The sequence below is a fragment of the Passer domesticus genome, chromosome 1, assembly GCF_036417665.1.
Source record: "Passer domesticus isolate bPasDom1 chromosome 1, bPasDom1.hap1, whole genome shotgun sequence".
NCBI lineage: Eukaryota > Metazoa > Chordata > Aves > Passeriformes > Passeridae > Passer > Passer domesticus.
In genome coordinates, this window is record NC_087474.1 from 24,362,968 (window position 1) to 24,386,874 (window position 23,907).

The 23,907-nt window shown below is 40.3% G+C and overlaps 1 protein-coding gene across 1 annotated transcript in view; it reads right to left on the bottom strand.

Moving 5' to 3' along the window:
• Positions 1 to 2,252: 2,252 nt before the first annotated feature.
• The window catches only part of DLX5 (distal-less homeobox 5), a 48,240-nt gene continuing 26,585 nt past the window's right edge, over positions 2,253 to 23,907 (bottom strand). Inside the window, exon 4 of the mRNA XM_064410772.1 lies at positions 2,253 to 5,703. The gene's annotated coding sequence lies outside the window, so the exon portion shown is untranslated. The remainder of the gene's footprint in view (positions 5,704 to 23,907) is intronic.

The following is a 23,907-nucleotide window of genomic DNA, read 5'->3' on the forward strand; positions in this document are numbered from 1 at the left end:
CCTCACGGGGATTACAGCCAACAGCACAGGCAACTACTCACCAGGAAAGGAGGGGGATTATAGATTTCTGGACTAACCCTTTTCAATCACCACTGGAATAGGAAAGCAGAGTTAGCCTCCTGTTTGTAGTAATCCAAGAAAATGTATGGTAATATTCCAGTTAAAGAGGAGTATGTGTGAAACAGGAAAGCAGGATTAAATTCATTTTTTTACATTCGCACACAGATGGTTCTCTACTGGCTTCTTAACAAGGCCCATCAAGTTTTGATGTGACCCTGTCTCAGGTATTTCATCACAGCACACAGTGGACAGAACAGACAGTGTGGTCAGGCAAAGGTTCTAAAGGCCACTGAGCCTTTAGAACTTCTTTACATAAAAGTGAAGGACTGAAGAGACTATGGAATGGTGAGAAATAAGCCCTAGCATCTCCCACTGCCTCAGATTGCAATCTGAAAGGAAGAACCTCTGTGGGTATGGCACTGCATGTTGTTTGGCAGCAGTAATTATAATAGCTTTCCACCCCTGGGGCAGTCCCTGAGCACACTGCAGGCCTGCCTAATTCTTCTCCCTGCACCTCTGTTTAGGATTTCTGTAGATATCAACAGACTCATGCTAGTTACTTCTGTGTACTCCTGAAAATAAAGGGCCACTTTATTCAGTGCTATAGTGCTATATATTTTCCTGGCCTTAAAATCTTTTTAATTTTTCATTGAAATGTCCCTTATTAGAGCTAGGTAGGAAAAATGTTTCCCTGCAGAGTGAAAGATCTCACAATTTCAAGTGTTCTCACTGCTGTTCTACTTCAGGGTGCTACTAAGTCCTTTCAAATAGGGCCTGCTCTGAGCAGTCAATAGCCAGAGATTAAGACTCTCACTGGAGCTATTGAAGAACTGGGTAAAAAAATATTTCTATAAAGAAAAGACAGAATAAAATCTGCGTTAGTCCAGGATGAGCTCAGTGTGCTGGAAGAGGGCGGGATGCTTTTGCTCATTTCCCTGGCTGAAGCAGTTTCACTACACACAAGCAATGACATGTCAGCCTGAGAAGAGACCTGGACTTCCATCTGCTCCTCTCAGCGTGGCAATGTAATTCCTGGACTGCCAACTCAGGCTTTTTCACTCTCTTGCCTAATGACAGCCTTGGCATCTATGCAAATTGGAGCATCGCCAACAGGAGAAGCTCTCATTTTGAAGCAGACTGGAGCCCAGAACCCACCCCGACTGTGGGGTGCTGACTTCCACGTCCCTGGGTCATCTTAGAAAGATTATAGTCCTACATGTGGTCTGCTGTTTGGAATCTGAATATCTGATCCAGAGAGTTCTGGCTGCCCTGAGACAGCAAATCAAAGTCTTTTACTTGGACCAGAAACTCACTGAACTTACAACCACCTTCCCTTTGGAAGTTCTGAGTTTGACAAATCTGTGTTTTCTGATTTAAGGATTGTATTTCAAAGACCTTCCAGCCATCTGTGTTCCCTGTCACCTTTATCTTCAGCAGGTTCCTCTACCTGTGAGCCTTAGTTTTGTTAAGAAAATTTTGTTAAGCTTATTCAAGGAAAATTATTTCTAGACTGTTTCATCAGCCTTTCCATAGGATAAGCTCTGCCTTTGTTTTCACCATGCTTTAGGCCAATTTGTATTTATGCTCACCCAGGTGCAACCCTAGAGAGTTCTCTCTCTTCATCCCTCAACACTGGTAGGAAACAAATTGCTAGAATCCTTGACAGGAGTTATACATATCTTACATCTCACCAGCTCAGCAGTTGTACCTGAGGTATTAAGGTATTAAACTGGAGGTCCCTTCCATCTGATTAACTGCATGCAGAGGGTAGGCACTATCATGGGCAGGTTAACAATGGCCCTGCCTCCTTGAACACCACAAAACCCATAAGAGAATCAATCAAAATTTTACCCTACAACAAACCCATCCACCTTTCCTTTATTTCCTCCCCTCACATGGCAAAACTGGTATTTGAAAGTCTCCACTATTCTTGTGCATGTGTCAAAAAGAGAGAGGTCAGGAGCCCTGCTAGAGCTGGCAGAGCTCAACCCCATTCACCCCCTTCCTGCCCAGGCTCACTGCTGTTTTGATGCTCCAGCTAAAGAAAATCTCTGCAGATTTTTTTTGTCCTCAGAATGAAGCTTCCCACTGCTAGCCTTGGGAGACACAGAACATCCCGGCTGGGCAAGAGCTCTTTATGGATATTTCTAGTGCTCTGAGGGAGAAGGGGAAAAAAAACAAACTACAGCAAGTTTATGGTAATTGCTTTAATGAGGCAAAGCCCTTTAGAATGCAAACACGCTCAACAATACACAAAGAAACAATCAAAAAAAAGTGGTTTATACAGGCTGTTTTATAAGAAGGTAATAAAAGCAATTGTATGGCATCCTCAGTTGCATAAACAGGCTCACCATGGAAGGTGTTTGTGTGAGAGCATGACTATGAATACTTAATTGCTTTCTTATTCTTATTTTCAGTACAAAATACTGCAATCAAAACTTAATCTGTGGCTTGATTTTTAAATAAAAATGTTATATTTCAGTTTCCATTGTTATAAATATAATGAAGCATGGTCTTTCTGTTAAACAGTATTTTATTTGTTACTCTTTGTAAAGATGTATAACAGTCATTAATGTCTATGTCCCTAGCAATATCAAAATGTTTTTCAAATGCAGGATCATTATTCCTCTTCATATGAAAGGCAGAAGACCAAAGTATTTAAAAGGTCTTCATTAATACCCAACTGGAAGTCATGGAAACCTTTGGTGAGATCTTTCTATCTGCTAATCCTATTTGAACCAAGCCCCAAAAGCAATGCAAATTTCAGATCTATTTTCATTCACACGTCTTCTGACAAACACAGTCAGTACCAAAGAAATATGTAAGGAAATATTAATTTGGGGGCCTCAATAAGTTGCAAAATACAAAACTGAAAAATTGTCACCCAATTTCCTTTAACTCTCAGGAGAGTAAATTATTCAGACAAAAGGCTTGTATGAATTGGAATGCAATCCGGTGTGTCTGGAATGTTGTATTCTGCATCTGGTGATTTCTTTTTAATATGTAGTATGACATTTGTGCCTTAGTGACATCTAGACCAGAGTTTTCAAATATTTAGGCATAAGAATTCATTTTTATTTCCTCTTGACTTTCTGTCTTAGGAAGAAATACAGAACTGTTAAAGACCTGTTGTGCATATAAACTGAGTGATAGATTCGGGGAAAAATATTTAGGGAATAAAACTGTCTTATACAAGAAAATTAATATCTGGATGAAAAAAATATATATCCACTAATGGTTTGCACTGTAGAGGCTGAGCACATTGCTGAGAAATAACATACCAGAGTAATACCAGAAAGGCCAGAGTCACTCTCAATGAAAATGGATGTCTCTAGGAAAGAAGTGACAATTTCTGGTTTCAAACTAACAGCAAAGAATGAGTTTAAATTTGATATCTTAATTTACTTATTTTTTAAAGAATCTCCTCCTATAATATACAGAAAGAAGCAGCACTTTTTTCAGTTCACTAGGTATATAAGAATTTCTGTCCTTGAAATCGATGGACTCCCTGTTAATGCTACAGGGCACCTGCCAAATTGGAAATGTCATTTTTATTTTTACCTTTCTCATCATTACAGACAGCATAATGCTGTCAGGAATCAAGCAGGCACCATTAAGTGTCTCCTGCTCACAATTTCATGATCATATTTTAATACGTTACATCACTGATGCCCAAAAACTGTTCACATGAAGAAAATTTTTTAAAAAATTAAAAAAGAAAAAAGACAAGGCAGAAGTTCTCAATATGTCATATCCTAGGGAAAGTAATATTAACACTTTCCATCTCACTACAGTAGAACTACTGCCTAGGAGAACAAAAGAATCTTAACTAAATTGGTGAATACTTTAAACCACCTAGAACTGAAAGAAGAATGTAGGCTTTCCTATAACCAAACCCTGATGAACTTTCATGCCATATGGAAAAGTCAGCCTTTCCAGGCACTTATTGGCAGGGTGTCCAAGGGGCCAAGAACTCCCAAACACCGACTGTTGACCTTTCAGCAATGTATCTTACCCTCTTGTTCGACATCAAAATCAAATTGTTTGCTGGTATCTATCCATCTTTGACAATTAAAGGCAAACAGCTTAATGATGGTACTCAAGACCAAACTTTTGCTCAGAAAGTAAAGGGTATCCAGGTTTGGATTACATATGACACAGAAAGATCTAGCACACTAATCTGAAATTTTTTGATGGAATAGAGATCATGCTTTCCTTTTAGTATCTAATTCTTTGGGGATCAGAAAGCAAGTCTACAACCAGAAATCTAAACAAACCAAGAGAATCTATAATACACTAGAGAAGTGGAATTGAAAAGACAAGTCATTCAGTCTGACAAGGTAGATGGGTATCTGGAATCATGCTAAATTTTGTCAGGCTTCAAGATCAAGGAGTCAAGCAAAGGCAGACAGAAAGTCAGCCACAAGGTAACATCTGCTTACAAGGACATGTGAAGAACAGCCAGGTATTAGCCATGAGGAACTTTCTAAAAATATGTGTGATATTAACCAGCCCCCAATACCAATCAAAGAGGCTTGGTGAAATGCCACCATATTATTATTTGACTGATCCTAAATGTACTGGCTCCAGGATCTGAAAATAGACTTTATCAATGTATGTATTTTGTCACAGGGGAGTTGTCAAAATTTTCCTCCTCAATCCCTTGACAGAGGTGTTCTGTTACAGAAATTAGGCTGCAGATAAGGTAGCCATAGATAAACCATATACTGCCCTTTTGACACTCTCCTGCTTTGGTTTCCCCTTTTCTAATAGGAAGCTTTCTGCACTGGGAGCTCAGGTAGGTGCATCCTCCATCAGGATATCCATCTAAGCCACCTAATAATGGTCCATGATTACCTTGGAGAGGCCTCCATCTCTCCACAACCCTCATGGCAATGCCTCCCAGTGGCACCTGCCCCACCACAGCAGCCTTCCTGTGTGCTGTGGAGACACGACCAGGAGAAATGCAAGGGACTGCCACGTGTGAGCACACTGAGCAGGGGACTGACTGCAGGCAGCAGCCCACTCTGGTGCTGCATGTTCAGTAAGGGCCTCGAAATAGCAAGAATCAAAATAGAGATGCCAACAGACACAGCCTGGCTTGTTTTCCATTGCTGGTTGCTGTGTTAGATTGTAGATGAGATATCACTCTCTGGATGTGAACCTGGAGTCAAACCAGGTTGCTTGGTTTGGCTCTGTGTGATGTAACACATTAATGACCACATCTCAGTCACATGTAGGATCTCACTAACAGAGTCTGCACACTGATCAAACCCATAACAAGGCCTTTATAAAGCATTGTGATTCCAGTCTTTGGGAGGTGTAAATGGGTGCAATAGCTATGGTCAAATCCCATTTCCAACAGCTCTTCCTCTTTACTCTGTTTTTATTACACTTGCATTGGTAAAGTTGCTTACTGAAGAAAAAAAAAAAAAAAAAGCTAGTTTCCTTAGAAGAAATGTTGCCCAAGAGCAGTTTACATCATATGTTATCTGGAAGCTGTTCTGTGAAACATCGTAATAATTGCTTTTCCTGGATGGAGACACTTATTAGTAGCCGCTAAAGTTAACAGATTGGAAGATTGCCTGAAGATGATGGATGGGTTTTCTCAGATAGTAGATTTCTGGTCATTTTCCATGGCAGCTGTAAATTAAAAAATAATATAAAGTTAAGCAGTGTTAGGATAGAAGTCACAAATACTACACAGCTACTGACTTAATCATTAATCATCCTAAATTAATGTTAAAGTGTTACTATGATGAGCCAAACTTTGCCCTGGGCTGTATGCAGAAGTTACTCATTGATTGCAAACGGGAAACGGCACATGTACGTGAACACTGAATTCAGCCAAGTGCTTGTTTGGTTTGCTGGGTTTTTTTAATTACTGCTTGAGGGAGGTGGAGATGTTTCTGTTTAGGAATCCCCTTTCATAACAGTGATCTGGAAGAAAATTATCAAGAGCCATCCTCTGATGTGCAGTCAGTGCTCCAGGTTATTGCAACAATATCTCTGTGTATTTTTAAAGCTGAAGACCATTAATTCCCTCTAGACTTCAGGAGTCATTTGATCTGTCTGATCACTTTTAAGGTTGCTACAGTCAAAAAATAATTTATTTTTAAGCAGAATGAAGATTTTTGCCCTCAACTGAAATTCCTTCTAAGCTAAACAACAATTTTCTGTAGACTTTGTCCTAATTTGCCCTGGCATTTTTGATGAAGTCAAGTGGCTTCTTTAGATATTTAACTAGAGAGGAGGTGCCAGAGACACACGTGTTGAAAAAAACCACAACAATCAAATCTGATGCAAATGAAGAAGTCTTGTGCTCAGAGACACCAAAATGATTCCTTACATCTGCAAAATCTGGAGGTCAGAAAACCTGTAATGGCCATGGCAAGGTCATGGAGATACACAGACCTTTGCCTTGTGAGCATCTAACTCCTCTCAGCCCCTTTTGCACCATTATGCTAATTGCTTAGGCACGTTTATGTTATACATGCTGTTAGTATCAATGTATATTAGCTATAGGACATTACTTAGTCTCGTATTTAACGTCTTTCAGACCTCAGGTACAAATGCTCCACAGTAGTTGCACTGAAAACAATTTAACTTGAATGCCAACCACAGAATACTGTTAGCAGCAGGTTTTCTCAGGGCAATTTACTTCTGTTTATCCACAGGGTTTGGTAACAAATATATATATTTTGGGGCCCTAGGTACATTAAACATACTCAATAGTCAGAGCTGGTAGAAGCTAATTTCTCTGTCATTGCATTATAGCTAAATTGGTAGCACACGTCTCATTCAATTATGCAACTTGAAGAATACCAACAACACAGATTCCTGATTTCAATTGTGCATATGCTTGTTTTAATGCTTACAATGGATCAGCTTTTAGCACAAGACACTAAAATCATCATGCTTTGAATTTCGGAGTCACAATTTCAAATGTAATACTGTCTTTGTGTGTGTGTCATTAATGGCTTTTCTCTTTCTGCTTTCTGGATATATACTATAATATTCAGCACAAATCGAAGTGAAGACTGGAAGGCAACTCACAATGGATATTTGCAGTTAAGCTTTTACACCACCAAATTCTTTACTGATATCAGATTAGTTAAATAGTTATTCAACCAGTAAAAAAACGTGCTCAACAGCCAAATAAAAATATTTGCTGTTCAATCCTGATGGAGAGAAAGTGCCAGGTCAAGTCTATCAAGACTCTTCAATGGGAGTCCTTTACTGGTATTATTCTACATGGAAGGCCCTTTGCTAGTACAGTAGTACAGAAGGAACAAGAAGAAAGGAAGGGTTAAATTCATATCCACAGGAATTGACATACTATTATAATTCTACTATTTTATAATAGCAATAAAACATATGAAATGGATTAAAAACTGTCTGACAGATCTCAAAAAAATAGGCATCAGCTGGAATTTGCAGTTGAATGGATGTTCCCAATGTTCCTTTGAGTTCTGTGCAAGGCTTCATGTTCTGTAACAACTTCACCAATGGCCTTGTAAACATATCCCTAAATACAATCTCTGAATGACATGAGTTTGGCAGATGATGAAAACTGGGCAGTCAACAGAAACCAGGAATGGTAAAGGAAAGAACCACAAAGTTATTCAAACAAGAATTCCTTGCAGTAAACAAAAATCAAACTAAGAAAATAAATAATTCCATGTTGATTTTTTCAGGAGGACGATGGGAAGCCATTAGTTGTTCACAGGAGAGATTCACAGCAGGGAAATACCAAGTTTAAAAGGACTCTTTCATCCAGCAGGAGCACCAAGGGCTGGAAACTTAAGCCAGAGAGACTGAAAGTAAGGTGCCTCTCTTAGAATAAAGGTGATTATGAGTTGGAGAACAAATTACCAGATACATTTTATGAGCTCTTAAGGCCAAAAGGAATATTGCTTTAGCCAAAACTAGATTTATTTTTTTTAACATAAGAAGAGATAGTGGAGATAGTGCAGATATAAGCAAATATTTTATAAGTATAAATATATGCAAATTTAACCAGAGCCAATGTTTTCTCATCAGCTTGTGATATGTCTCATTAAGAAAACTGTCTTTTAAGAACTGTCTTCCAAAGAGATGGGTTATCATTGTTTAATCTCAAGAGATATTATGAAATAAAAGGTTTATCAAACATCTTGGTACAGTTTAGAAAGTTTAGTACAGTGTAAAATACAACTTGTCTTGCAACATTGCAAATTTCTGGAGAGAGCAGCCTTTATTTTTCAGATACAAACCTGAAGTAAAACAGAGTGAAGAAATGGAATTCATCTCAATTTCACAAATCTTAATAGATTAATCAGGAAAATACTGCTACCATATATGCTTCAAAATACATGTGTGCCCCAGTGCTATTTTTAAAATAATTAGGACTATAATATATCTTCAGAAACTTTCTGCTTCTATCAAATAACAATTAATAGCTGTTAGCATCCTTCCTTCTTCCATTTTGTAACATGTTATATCTTTCAGAAACTTGCTAGGCCAGTGACATTAATGAAAACAGAGAGTAAATCCATTCACAACAATGTGAGTAAAAGCAGAATCTGTCTGTTTGCTTTTGCATGGTTAGAACAAAAAGCTCCATTGCTGCTTTTACAGCTAAAGAGCATTTTATAATGAGCTCTGAAATTTTTGGGAAATCCGGATTACAATGTTGGTTTAACATCAGACAGTCCATTGTTTAGATGTAGGATCACTGTGATGTCCGGTCTCTGAAAACTTTAGTTTTCCTTTTGATATTAAAAAGACCACTGAAATAATCCACAAAGAGCTTGGGCCTCAGGAAAGAAGTCTGAAAAGCAAACACTGTTAAAGATCGGTAAGACCCGATTATGTGGCTGACAATTACATGTGATAACAATTAAAATTATCTGATTCCAACCACATGGCATCTTAATACAGCAGATCTCCAAGTAATAACATGTCATGTAATAGGTTTTGATTGATGTTGTCAGCAGCCTTTTGAATGTTACAGATACCTTCCCATCAATGCCTTAGAAACCAGTGGAGACTGCTGACCTCAGCCTAACCCAAAATTATTTGCATGTATCTAAATACTCTAGTTCTAACTGCTTGGTAACCTAAAATTCTTCTTTTACTAGATAGATACTTGTACATGGTATCCATGTCCTTCCTTCGTTGTAAATAACTTCACTAATATATGCATTTGTGGTTTTAATGAAAACCCTAGATGCTTTCTGAGAGGCCTTTCAGTTACCTGCCAGTACAGATCTGGGAACATACATCTGATTGCAAGCCAGCTGAAGTGCTCCAAACAAATTCTGAAGTCCATGGCTTGGCTGGCATAGGGGACCTAACCAGGGAGAACATGGAGCTGCCAAGGAGCTGCCACTGAGCAGCATGAGGTTACTTTGCTGCCAACTTTAATTTGTGTTAAAAAAAAATAGGGATGAGTTAATGATTGCTAAACCAACAAATCATCCTCCTATTGGAGGAGCCCCAGAGGACATCCTGTCTCCAGCGGTGATGTACCCAGTAAGAAAACACATTGTCACATTGCCTGGAATGGGCATACAAAAAGCAGAGGGGATCGGTGCAGGAATTTGGAGTATTTTCATGGTGCCAAGTCTCCACACATGTTCTTGGCTTAGCCTCATGCTCCTTATTTTCCTCTAGACCAGCCCAAGAGCTACTCTTCAGATCTGTGATGCAAGTTTTATTGTTTCCTTCTGTATACTGTTAAGTGGGAAGTGAAACAAAATGTCTTAAAATGAATTGAGGAATAATACCATACATTTGTTAGAAGGACAGTTTTTGCTACCATTGTTGTTTTTAAAAAACAACTTTTTCTACTTTGGCATCTAAATCAGGATTTCAACATCACAGCTGGAAAAGCAGCTGTCTTTTCTAACCAGGGCTGTCACAAACACAGCTCTCCCACTGTAGGATTTAGAGTCAGCAGCTTGCTGAGGATGAAGCTTCAGTTGAGATATTGCAACTGTTTAGAAGGTGTTGCTGAAAGTGAGCAAGAACCTCATGAGTTATTCGTATCAGTTTCACTGGTCTTACAAAGCATGTATCCAGTCACAATGCAAGGTCCTGCCTGTGATATAAATATATTGGGTTTTTAACTGATATGTTGTAATTTCCCCCATTCTTTATAGCAGATCACACTAATGAGAAAGAAAAATATGAAGCAACAAAATTCATGAGCAGACAACACAACTCAGCAGTCATACTTGACCTAAGTCATAAACATGCTTCTGTCCTGAGTAACAGTTCTACAGGTCAGGCACAGCTTTCTCTAAATGGCCTTTCCACTAAGCAACAGTCATTTGACTGCACCATGGATGTCATGGCAATGTAAAGGAAATATATCTGGTTTCCAGTAATAAAAAGAGAAGAATTATCTACATGGTCCATGCTAAATTAGAATCACATATTTCTTCCCTGCAAGGAAAATTACATTTTCTGTAGGTATGCACCTGAACTGTTAGCACCATGGGAGAGCAGGTTCCCAGAACAACAGTGAAGCACCCGCTCATTGAAGTACACCAAACTTATGTATGAAAACTCTCCATATTCACACACCTCTAAACCTTCAACACTAATCAGACAACCACATTCCTTCTCCTGAAATCCAGAGGATGTTCCAAAATACCAAGCCATGTGATACTTAGACTTTACAGAGAAAAGATCTCAATGTTGTGCAAGAATGCATCAGACAAAATGGCCAAATCATTAACGAACCATTGATGGAGCAATGAATAGAGTACATAAACAAGCCAAACTGCACAATACCAGATGTAGCCATGCATCTGTAAAGATGCAGCCATAGTCAGTTTCTCTGAAGAACAGCATGACAGAGGTAGTTCATCTGGTATGTGTTTTCCACCCCTGATGTTCAAGACTATACACTCAGAAGCTACTTTACAAGTATAACATTTGTGCAGCTGAAGCATGAGCAGAGGTGATTAGCATGGGAGCAGGGCCTCTCACTTTCTTCATGCAGAGCATAATACAAAGGGACTTTGATCTTTAGAGGGATCTCTACCACAGTGCAAACTAATAGTGATGTTAACACAACAGTAATAATAGGTACAGATAGCAATGCTGAACCTTAAACATGTATCCATTATAAACACATAAATATTCAGTTGTCTACTGTAAGAGCACAGGTCATATACTCTTTAGCTTCATTTCCCTCCTACACATCCAAAAGTAGGCAGAAACATATTGAAATATATTTATTTGTTGGTAAACAGTATCTTTTCAAATTGGCGTAGCAGGAATTTGGAGAATCACGCTGCTAATGGGAATCTAAGAGTGTATACAATATTAGAACCAAACAGAATATTTGATATGAATCACCAGAAATAACCAAAACAGCAGAGACTTTACTTTAAAGCTGTACATGAGAGGTTGTGAAAAATCTAATTTCCCTGCAATGTTTTGAAAAAGTTAGCATCTACCTACAAATCAGCTGGGAGACTCAGATTATTATTCTATTTATTCTATATATGACTTTCTGGGTTTGTATGAGGTTTTTTATTTGTTTGGTTTTTTCATGTTTGAGGGGTTTGATTTGTCTGGTTGGTATTTGTTTTCTTGTCAATTTTTGGAATAAAGGATAAATGACCAACCTATAGCCTCCAGGCCAGCTTCCAAAGGCCAGAATAGCTTATCCAACCAACAGATATATTTTGCTGCCCTGTCCTTTACTGAGGCCTTTAGTCAGAAGCAAAAGATTAATTGCAAGTTGTTAAATTGACTAAAAAGTGGTCAGAAGCTTAGTCGTAGCATTGCTTTTGCCCAAGGCTCTCTGGCCTCTATACCATCACAAACCAGGAATTACATCCATCCTAACTGGGCACATCCCCACCACACGATGAACAGGTGATGTGAAAAGCCCTGTGACAAAAGTGTGAGTGAACCTCAGCCTTGTTACAGGCACTACTTGAACTCCTCATCCGTTACTAAAATAAACATTTTCTGAAGAAAGGAATTGTATTTTAATTTTCTAATGGATATGCCTCGCATTGAGTTAGAGGTTAAAGCATATATTTCTTCCTTAAAAATGACAAAATCTTCCAAACCAAAAGACTGAGACTGACACAAGGAATGTGGACTACATATTTATGGAGTAAACACAACTATTTTTTGTTGCCAGATCTAATGTACCAGAACAAGGCTTTGGATATACATATCAACAGTCTAGCATTTTCTTGAAGTTGTGTGTAGTGCTTTTCTGTCACGATGTTTTATCCATGACATCCATATTTCAGACGCATGAAGAGAAAGAGCATCCCTGCCTTGGGAAATAACATGCCAAGAACAGAAGGGCTAAAAAGGACCCAGGAAGTAGAACATGCAGAAGGCCATCAACAGTGCCATTTTCTGCAGGCATCATAGCAAGAGACTAGGTAGGAATGTGGAGAAAGTAGTGGCCTGCTGAAAGAATTCAGTGAATAATATCAGTGGGGCTGCATAGAAGAAGCCAAGTATCTCTGTTATTTTCTGCTAAAAGGGAATCAGTTGAATTCCAAAGTGACTGAAAAGGATGAGCTAGTGCTTCAGAGAGGGGTTGAAAAGAGGGAGGTGGGGCTGTTTGCATAGTTTTGTTTGGCATGGTTTCATTGTTCACAAAAATAAGAGGAAAAAACAATATTCTAAAACTCTTTCTGGGCAGTTAATAATTATTTTTCTCCCTTGGATTACAACACACATAAATATCAACAACCCTTTTGGCTATGTTGGCCTGGAGCCCTGCTCAGACTTTCCATGTGGAGTTCCTAAGGAGCTGTCCCACTTGATGCATGTTGAAAGCCTCTCCCCTTAGAAATGCATTTGGGCTGGTGCTTTGAAGGGACATTTGAAAGCTGCCTATGCTGCTTTGCTTTTTTTTTTTTTCCTGTTCTTGTTGTCAGGCTCATCATGCTGAGTCATATCTGCATCTAGATCATAATGATTATCCTGAAATGTCAGCAGCTGCTCTTTTCACCCCCATATGGTGCCAGATTTAGGATGAGGTTTCCCTAATGCATAAACAATGACTATAATTGTGGTTTTTGACAACCAAGGTATCGCAGAGATGTTATTCTGTTGTAAAAAACCTGCATTTCCACAGTGGTAATGAAGGGGTGGGTCATAATGACCCATATGTTTCTTTGTATTTCTCTCCAAAGAAAGCCTATGACATAAGTGAATCCCTGTCAGCATGGCTTTCGGCCATCAGATGTTGTTTGACACAGGAAACATCTAAAAGCTTTAACAGCTAATAGCTTCCTAACTGTAAGAGCATTATTTTCCTAATTCCAGAGATGGTTGTTTGATAGACAAAAAACTGGCTTTAACCTCTATTCTTTAATTCAGATATTATTTCCTTGCAGTCTGCAGATAGTCTTATCCCTTATGTTGCTTAAAGTTACAAGCTCTCTTTAAAAAGCCAGCTAAAAAAAAGCTGAGGTATCAGAGAAATAGAAAAGAGAACAAACAAACAAACAAACAAAAACCCTAGCAGAACTTGACAAAAGAAATTAAGAAAACACAGCTCTATCTCTTCTTTCATTTATGGATGTACATCAAAAGTATTTCCACTATCTATTATCTGTGGAGATAGAAGATAGTAGAACTGTCAGTGAGAGGGGAATTTAGTCCCAGCACGTCCATTCTGTATTTTAGTGCCAAATAAAGCAATACAGAGATAAATGAAAGATAAGCAAGTAGAAAATCCTGTGAGGGCAAAGACAGGGTGAACATGATGTACTATTGTTCAAGACTGGGAGAAGAGGCATTGAGGCTGATGGAAGTAACCACCACCCTTCATCAGAGATAACAGAGCCAAGTAGTTCTTTGATGAGGTAATACAGGTTTCTGAGACAAGGCAAAAGTACACCCTAAATCTTGAATAATGTAGGCAGATGGTACCAATGTGTATTGCTTTGGGTAAGGGTGTATTTGTGTGTATGTATGTACAAGAAAACAAGGTAGTTGAAACAGAAAGAGAAATAAGTGCTAAACACAGCAGCTAAAAGGAAACTATCTGGGCACAAAGCCTAAAGGGTGAACTTACTGGGAATACTGAACAAAAAAAAAATATTGTGATGCTGTAAGCAAAGATACTGTCTTTGGTGGTTTTGATTGCATCTGCAGGCTGAGAAAGGGAAGTTGGCATGTTCTTTGTAAATAGGTAGAACTGAAGACAAGAAAGGGCCCGACTCCATCAATGGTTTAGCTTCCTAACCAGAAGAAACTCTGATGTGTGACCATGTGTGTCAAAGGAAGAAATTTTATAGATAACAAAGCAGACTAAAGGAATGACTACAGACAAACCTATGGTGTTCTGAGAAAGCTAAGGATATTACAACAAATTAAATCTTCTTGTAATGAATCAAAAGTCATATGTACAGAAATTATTGCAAATACAAAATGCTTTACCAGACAGAAACACTGGCATTCAATGTTTAACTAAAAGAAGCTCTCCCAAAGCCTAAATGAGACCTCAAAAACTAGACTGAGAAGGTGCTATTGTTCTGCAGGCTGAGAGGTTCAGATTCAGTGAGACAAAAGTGGGAGGCAAGATCCAGAGCAGTGTTCCTCTGTGAGAACAAAGTCCCTCCAGGCTCACTGTATAGGTGCTCCAGCCTCATACTCAAAGCTGGCTTACACAGCTAAGCCCTAATTAGGTGCTTAAGGCCCCATCCACTCCTTCCCCTGAAATAATCAATGAGACCAGATGTCATGTACCAAATGGTACATCAAATGCCAGAGGGAGGTCTACCATTTTGCTGTTTTCAACCCTGCCTGCACCAGCCTTCCTGCTGAAGCCAAGGAGATGAAAATCAGTTCAGAGAGATGAGCACAGAAATTACCTCTGCAGTAACCTGAAGTGTACCTGCTCTGTTCTTCCATGCCACCAAGCAGTACATATCACCCTCCTAAAGAGGATCTCTAGCACTAAAACCATACTGTACTTCCACAGCTGTAACTGAGAAACAAAACTGGTCTGATTGGAAGCTATTCTGATCCTTCACAAACTAGGCACAGAACAAAATTTTTTGGACGGCAAACATCCAGTTGCAGTTGAAATTTTTACATAGCTTTACTTTCCCTCTGGGCATTGTTTCATCCACTTGGATGATACCTGTCTACTTAGATTTAGCTAAGAATTTGGCATCTAGGATAAAGCAGTTGTCTCTGCCTTTTTTTTTTAGTTATGGAGGTAGATGTTCACTCCCAGAAACATATCACCATACCCTAACAGAGAATTTAAAGTTAGATGTGTCTGAAAAATAGTACAGGATGTCTTTTCCCATTGACTGAAGTAGGAACAGACAGCTAGTTAGTCTGGACACATTACTTTGGGACAGTAGCAGACAAGGCCTACACAAATTTTTGTGTACTGGGCCATGATATACTTCAAAATCTTTCTCAAGGGCATCTGTGGTTACTTGTGTAACCTTTCTTGGGTGTGTCAAAAAAGACACTGTCAAATGCAGTAAGCTCATGAGAATAGGGGATCCAAGAGCTCTTAGAGAAAAGAGCCATTAGACAGGCTGCTTGGGTGGGTATGAGGAACAAACCTCACATAGCTTCTTTGCATGAAGGAGCACTACTTGTCATTCAGTATCCCTCTCTCATAAAAAGTTGTGTGTGGTGGGAAGAAACAAGAGCACTTGTGTTGTCTCAAAAAGATGTGGCTTGTTCAGGTTAGACTTCAGAGCCACAGTTGTCTGAATGAGGACTAGTAAGAGATGAGAGCGTTTTGATCTGTCTGCCACTCTGTAAGGGATAATAGGCAGTTGTTTTATTATTCCTTCTGTGTAATGTACAAGGATGATTTGTAATGAGGCAGAATCTAGGATAAATAGCTCTTGCTATAATACTTTGCCTTCAGATATCTCAAGAGCTAATCTGCGGTGGGTATGCTTGCTGTAAATCAGAGGCTATGTCTTTGCATTTGGAAGTCACTATTATTATGTTAAAGGATGTATCCTTTCATAGTTCAAGTATGGCATTTGGAAAGAAGTAATTTCACCTCAGAGTGGAAGCTTCCCTGGGGCACAGATCTTCAACAGTGAAATTTTGTGTGTGTACTTTGACAAACGCATGCCCAGTGGGCATGTGCCAAATTATGCCTTTGAAGCCATGGAAGCCTTGCTGTGGGAACCTAGAACTTTGAAGAATTTCTCAAGGGAGAGGAAGCAAAGCCAGCTGGACTCATTTTCTATAGACAGAAATTTAATTGCTAGCTAGCAGCTACTATATTAGAAGAGAAATCATCTCAGAGACCTGGAACATGTTGGTGTGAGCCCTTGTTAGAGGAGCTGGGAGACAGCTTGACTGTGACCCATCCAGATCCCTTTCTTTGCACATTCTTTTAAACTTTAGTATTTACTGTCATAGTAAAATGTGATCATAATTATAAGAACACATCATCGTCATTACTCAGCACCTAAGAACAAACAGTAAATACTCTGCTTTCGACTGCAAACCAGCTGAACAAAGAACAATTTCTTTGAAACTAGTATATATCAATTCAGCAGACTTACAGACATGAAATTAACTTGATACAATAAAATTTATGCACAGCCTTTTCTGCGAGAAGTGGTTTATTTCCACAACCCAGTGACTTCATCTTTCCTATTCTCTGAGACATAACCTTGCAGCTCCTGAGGAGCAGGTTCCTCTTTGTGGTAGCAGATACCTGTCCTCCTCTGTGAGCTCTTTTTTGACTTCATGCTTCTTCAGTGCTCTCAAGTAGGTCCTATGTCATCCTTAACTCACACAAATGTACATCATTTTGCCTGACCAACAAAAGTCAAAACTGCTGTAAAATACTGCTCCAAGAATGGGAAGTGTATGTGTGTGTGTGTGGTGTAAAATGGTAATTCACATGTACTATTCACTGTACTATTAAGATCATATTTCTCTACCAAAATAATTATAAATAAAGCACTTCAGATAATAATTAAAAATCTTACTGAGGGAAATTGCCTAGTGAAAGGAGGCTCGGGATATACCTTTATCACAACTCTGAGGTTAGTGCTAATTGGCAGACAACAAGGCCTCTGAATTCAGAGGATGACTGTTGCCTTCTGCTTTTCTCCACTGACAGGTGAGCACACCTCTCCCTCTGTTAGTCTTGTGATTTATTTGTACTTGTATGCAGATCTCTGACAAGAACAGTCCTTCACTATGTTGTACTCTGTACCAACATGGAGCACAAACATTTCCACTATGCAATTTATAATCTGGACAAAGAAAGAAGAGAGAGGTAAAACCTCCTTCCTTTTTACATGAGGAGCAAATACTATGATTCATAGAGACATTTAGGTGCCTTGCTGACTGGGATATGATTGGTCAGGCTCACAACGACTTTGAAATATCTTCAAGCACCAGTTGATCTGCTGGCTCCATGCACATCTTCTTACTCCACAGTAATGGCAAAGTAACCAGACCTGTTTCACTACAGATTAAATCAGCACTGACACTCTATGCCCCACATTGCTGCCAAAAGACCTATATTCCTCCAGTGACATGCACTGGGGAACTGGTGAAGATTAAAAATAATCCAGAAAAGAAAGTAAAGCAAAACAAAACAAAAACCTCACAAATTTTAAACCAAATTAGTTGCCTTCTCAGGGATACGATCTCATGGCAGAAGAGCTGGTTGAAATGATTTAATTATTTGTTCATATAACTACACTTTGGGTCACATCAGCCTGTTTGCTCTGGGTGAAAGTGCACACAAGGACAGTCACTGCTGTTCAACTGAGACACAATAGCTTGTTAAATTGTTATAAACTGATCATAAGTCTGAGTCCCAAATGTCTTACCCGAGGTCACCCAGCAGTTTGAGACACACCCAGCAACAGAACATCCCCAGAGTCCAGCCTAGTGTCAAATACAATGGCACTTTTCCTCTCTAATTGCAACCAATTGTCACTGTCTTCTGGTGGGTGTAACCAGGAGAAAATGGACATAGGAATGAACTAGCACTGTCCAGTGAGCCCTTCCAGTTTCAGCTGAAGCATGTTGGCAAGACTTCATCAGGAGAACTCCATAGTTTCACCAGGTCTTATTTCTCCATAGGCAACAAGTGATTAGATAGAATAACTCAGAGAAAAATTCTGGTGATATGTGTAGGTGTTGTGCTGGACAATATGTTTCAGGGACAGTGGGCATCATCTGCAGAAACAAAAAGCATTTTTGACCTTAGAGAAGCTTGTTCAATTCAATTCCTCCCTTTCCTATGCACCAGAGCAGTGGAGTGCTATGGTTAGTGCTACTCAGTGTACAATACATGAGCCCTATATTGATCTGAAGAGCAACTAGCACAGAAGATGTAAAATTGAAATAGTGGGGCAGAGAGATCCAGTGCTGGAGGAACACTGCTTTCCACAAGGCACGCAAATCCTAATTAATAGACAAAGAACTCTATTCTTCACCTCTGTTTAACTCCTCCCCTCTTGCTTCTCTTCCCTTTTAGAATACTCCTTTACCCCCTCCAGTTCACAGTAGCATATACAGGACCTGATGGAAGCCCATACAAACAAATGGCAACACTCCCATTGACTTCAATGGGCTCTGTAACAAGCAGAGACATCAGAAAATATGTGATTTTTTTTTCTTTCCGAATGACAAGACCCTCCCCTTCCCCCCAGAAAAACAATCCATGTAGTAATCATAAGTGCTTTATATTGTGCAGTGCAATGGGCATAATTAATCCAACACTCTAAACACTCTAAACCACTAGTAGCAGTTAGTCTCTCTAATGCTTGAAAAATTATTTCAAATAGACTTCATAGCTACAGAATGGGATTTTTTTAGATTTTAAGTACCTAGAGTCCAATGTCAGCAGTTGTTAGCAGCATGTCGTGCTGACATTTAAAAGGATAGTCAATTCATACATATAGAAGAATGGGGCCCAAATCAGCATTTGTTGAACAGTCAAAATCATTTTGATATCCATAACTCTCAAAGCTGTAAATGCAGGATCAACCCTGCTGTTGCTCTTTGGCCAATTATTGAGACATGATCTTGATTAATTACTGGCTCTTTGGATTCAAGCAGACAAATCTCCATCTAGTTTCCCTACTGTACAACCAAACACACAAAAAAAAATCCTCCCCTTCTTCCTCTTAATTCACTTTACTGGTAAGAGCAAAAATCCCAGGTATATTATAAAAGTTTGGGGTTTTTTTTTTGCTGCCTGCAAGTTCATCTGCTTAACAAAGAGCTATGATACTGGGTGGTGGGGAGGGGAGGGAATGCATTGCTAATTTAGTGTCCTAGCATGCTCTGGATATCTGCAGTATCTTTGTTCTGAAAAGCTGAGCATTTTTTTGGCAACACTTGGACAAAAATGTTCCAACTGCACTGAAGTTTAGGTCATATGCAAATCTCATATTCAAAATGGTGTGCACAACACCGTCTTTCTAATCCTACCACTAAAATATGATTTGTGGCTGTTCTTCAGAACGTCTGCCTGATTAAACATCCTTGGAAAAAAATGCATGGGATTGTAATAAAGAATCATAAAAACGTTTCTTTTAATCAGTAATTAAGTAGCAATTAAGCATAATTATTACAATTTGTATCTAATTTATAATATCGGTAGAATGAACAGATGTAATTCATCCTCCAGCAGTCAACAGTGCTCGGCTTGAGCAAAGCCAGCTCACACTTCCCTTTACATTTGCAACACAAAAAGGACACTATGGATGGTGAGCAAATGTGTCTTCCCTAGGGGTGGGAATATTCAGCAGTGGGGTAGGAACTGCTCAGTCATCTGAAAGCCTGTGAAAATACCCATACCCAGTTTTCCTACTGTCTTCAGTACATGATAAAAATCTTCAGGTTTTTAACCTCATAAGGAGCCCTCACTTTTATGTAGCTCGTACAATAACTGTTCAGTGCCACAACCAACCATTGCAAAACATAACCATAGGAGTGCTTCTTTTTTATATTAAATATTATATAAAATTGGTTACATTTTTTCCATGTGGTGGCTGGGGGAAGCTCTTCACTAGCAGCCTATGAAAAGTTAGACAGTTTACTGAGTAACTCAGAGAGAAAAAAAAAAGTTTTCATTACAAGCGCCAGGTTAATTTCCCTTACCTCCACAGTTTTTAAATGCTTAAGAAACATGTGTGAGATCTTAGACTGTCTGGAAGCAGCCAATATGACTGCTTTCTGCCATGGATGCTTTCAAATAAAACTGCTGCTATGAATTTTTGTTTGCTGTCTGACCTTGCTTAAGGTTCATCTGAGACATACATGACTTGATGGTAAAACAGCAGTCTTCACAGGTAGCTGATTACCACGGAACAGTGTTTGGAAAGTTACGTAGTGGAGGGGCCATTAAAGCACCTTAGAGAGTTCTCTGGAATCACACAGTGTAGAACACAGATACATTTATAGGCCAGAAGCTTTACTGTTTGCATAACAGTAGCAAATTCACACAACAGGCCTCTGCCAAGGTAACCTTCTGAATCTGCTTCAACAGAAATTTTCAAAAATTTAAAACTGTATATTTGATGGATCCGGAATGTTCTTCAGGCTCAGAAGTCTGAATGTATATGCCCTGTCCTTACTTTGATGCCATACCTGGCTAAGAGTTGATCCCCTAAGCATGTCTGCTGGTTGGAGAAGAGGATTCCCCAAGGAAGGTGCAAAGAAGGCCAGGAGGAGCTGAAATAAACAAGTATACTGGTATTGAATCTGACCAGACTGAATCTAGAACTATTCAGTATTTGAAAATGCAAAAGAACTTGTTGAGAAATTAAAATCTAGTTTGCTCAAGCCAGTGTTACTTTGGACAACAAAATCAGTTCTGTGGTTTTCTCAGTGACAGAAGTCTCACAAAGTTTGTGGATCTGTAAACTGAAGATTTCATGCATTCCTAAGCCCTTAATTAACAATGTAAGTCTGTTTAAAAGATTCTTATATAGCAAAAACTTTATGGTTTTAAACTGAAGTTAATGGTTTACTGATGGAATGTACTATTAAGGCCTAGCCATTTGAAAGTGGTAATAAGAAGACAGATGCATATTCAAATGTTTATCTCTTTAATGTTCCAAAACCTAATCTCTTAAATGAGTGTAATCAGAAAAGTGGCATTCTAATTCCCTTTTGGGGAAGAGAAGGCGCCAGAGATCGAGTGATAACTGTGCTGTGAGTTAAAGCCATTCTCATGAAACTGTGGCTGTGTTTGAACCCAAATTGGAGAGGTTTTTTTAGGTACTGTGTCTGCTAGAATTCAAAGAGAAGACAAACTTCTGCTTTCAGGGCATAAAACCAAACCATGGACAGCCTTCATTAAAAAAAAAAAAAAAGCCAAACAAAACAACAAAAAGCCAACTTTATAAAAATGTCAGGCTTGCCGGTTTTGCTTTGGTTTACACTAAGATCTTTCTCACACACCTATACCTCTAAGCCAAAAGAACAATAAGGTTGTGAAGTTAGTCACTCAAAAGGTAGAAAGTGCCAGACGTGAGGTTACATATGCAACCCAAATTCAGTTCCTTAGGTGAACTCATGATTAGACATGCTTTAATCACATGGCCACACACATTTTTTTCCACAAGACAAAGACAGTGTAAGCCTGATGACTTAGAGGAGTAAAGCACAATGTGTTGGATGGTTGTGACAAAAGAGCATTACTAGGTCTGTACAGCAAGTAATGGGCTGAGAGACCCAGCCCTGGCCAGGGCAGAGGAGGTGGGATGCTGTGCAATGCCCTGCTGCCATATCAGCATGTCCCTCCCCATGCCAGCAAGCCCCTGCAGACACATGCAGGGAGCAATGCAGGGAGCAATGCAGGGAGCAATGCAGGGAGCAATGCAGGCAGCAGGCTGGGCCTGCAGCAACATGGCTCCTGCACACCACCAAGGGAATTTCTGTGGAAAGGGGCAGGCTGCAGCCAAGGTTCACTAGTCTATGACCCATTTTGTTTTCTGTGACAATCTGGTTCACATTACAACTACATAACTGGCAAAGTTGTGGTGGATTTTGGTGGGGTTTTTGTGGCTTGTTTTGGTTTTCTGGAGGGTTTTTGGGGGGGGGGTTGTTTTTGTTGTTTTTTGTTGCTGGTTCTGAAATTTTTTGTTGGGGTTTTTTTGGTGGGTTTTTTGTTTGTTTGTTTGTTTGGGGTTTTTTTTTTTTATATTTTGAGGTTCTAGCATTTTCTGGCGGTTCCATGGATTTTGTCATCTCTTGTCTATATATTTCTTTGTTCAGCCTTGTGCCTTTGAAACTTTACACCCAGCTCTAGTTATCTTTGCTTGTTTAGTACTCAAAAGTGGTCACAAGCATGGACTCAGGTAGGCCTGACCTTTTTCTAAATAAAAGACCTACAAATAATTGTTACAACTAATCACCTGCTGTCTGCAAATGCACTGTCACCCTCTGAACCGCAGTGGTTATTATAGATATTTGGGTTGACACCCACAATCATTTCAACGTGCAGGCACTGACTTCCTTGAGCCCAAGTCCCCACATTAAGGATGGCAGGAGGAAGCCCAGACAGAGGCTCTCATCTCCCAGATAATAGCAGGAGACTAGGCCAGGCCGGCTTTAATCTCGCCCCTCGAATTAAAATTTATCCCTTTCTACTGACAGTGAGGCACCTGGCAGGGGGAGCCCGGCCCCCGCCGATGGATCTCTCCTGCAAAGCGCTCGTTTCGCTGGCGGGGCAGCCCGGGATCTGCCGGGATGGGCCGCCAGGCATCAGGGCGGGACTCGTGCCACCGCCCGTACCCGCACGACAGAGCTCGGGGGGCCGCGGCAACCGGGCGGGCTGCAGACAGCGGAGCAGCCGCAGCCACAGGCGCCGCGCCGCGCCGGGCCGGGCCGCGGGTGGGGCCGCGGCAGTTCCCGGCGTGGCGGGTTCCGCCGCCTGCCCGGCGCCAGCCCCGCGGGGCCCGGGAAGTCCCCCCAGGTGCGCCGCTGCCGGGGCCCCGTGGCCGCTCCCGCCCGGCCCCAGCAGCTTGGCCGCCCCCGGCTCCCGGCGAGGGACGCGGGGAAGGGAGGCCGGGGATGCCCCGAGCCGCCCGCTCCGCTCGCTGCTCGCTCCCTGAGGCGCCGCAGGCGGGGCCCCGCGGTGCCCTCGGCCCGGGCGGGCTGCGGCCCAGGGGCCCCGCAGGGCCCGGCATCGCCCCCGCCGCACGGCCGGCCCCCGCGGGGGCAAGAGCTGGGCACGGCCGGCCCCTCGATCCCCGTGTTTAGCCTAATCTAATAGCAGCAGTGATTACAGTTTATTATTATTTGCGCGCTGAACTTTTCAGCTGAAGGGAGATTTAAAAATCAATACTAAAGTCACATGCCTGACTGCTTGGACACTTATGGAAAAGATGTTGGCCAAGGCCAATAAATCAATCCTTCTTTTTCAGTTCTGTTTGTTTCTTTTCTACTTCCAGAATTTTCTTCCTTGCAGAAGGGAACCCACATCTAACAAGATGCCACTTTGAAATACATCATGTTTGAAGCCAACATGCTAATTATAGATTAACAGGAGGTGAAACTCTGTTGAAGTGACGTAGTGAAAAAACCCAAGGTGATCAAATATAGTATGTCATCAAACATATTATGCTCGCTTAAAATCCTACGTTTAAGGGAAGGCTGCATAATCCTCTCAACCCCATGACTCACTGGCACCGGCTTTTACTCAGAGAAGTGAAGTTAGAATTCATTTAAAGTTATTTTGTGGTAACCGGGCTCTCAGACCTCTGAGAGTTTTTACAGCCCCAGTCAAGGTATGTCCAATATTTCCAGCCTGACACATCAGCAGCCTACAGACTGAACAAGTAAAAGAAATGGAAGTGTTTAACAGGCTTCACACGTTTCATTTATTTGGATTTGAAC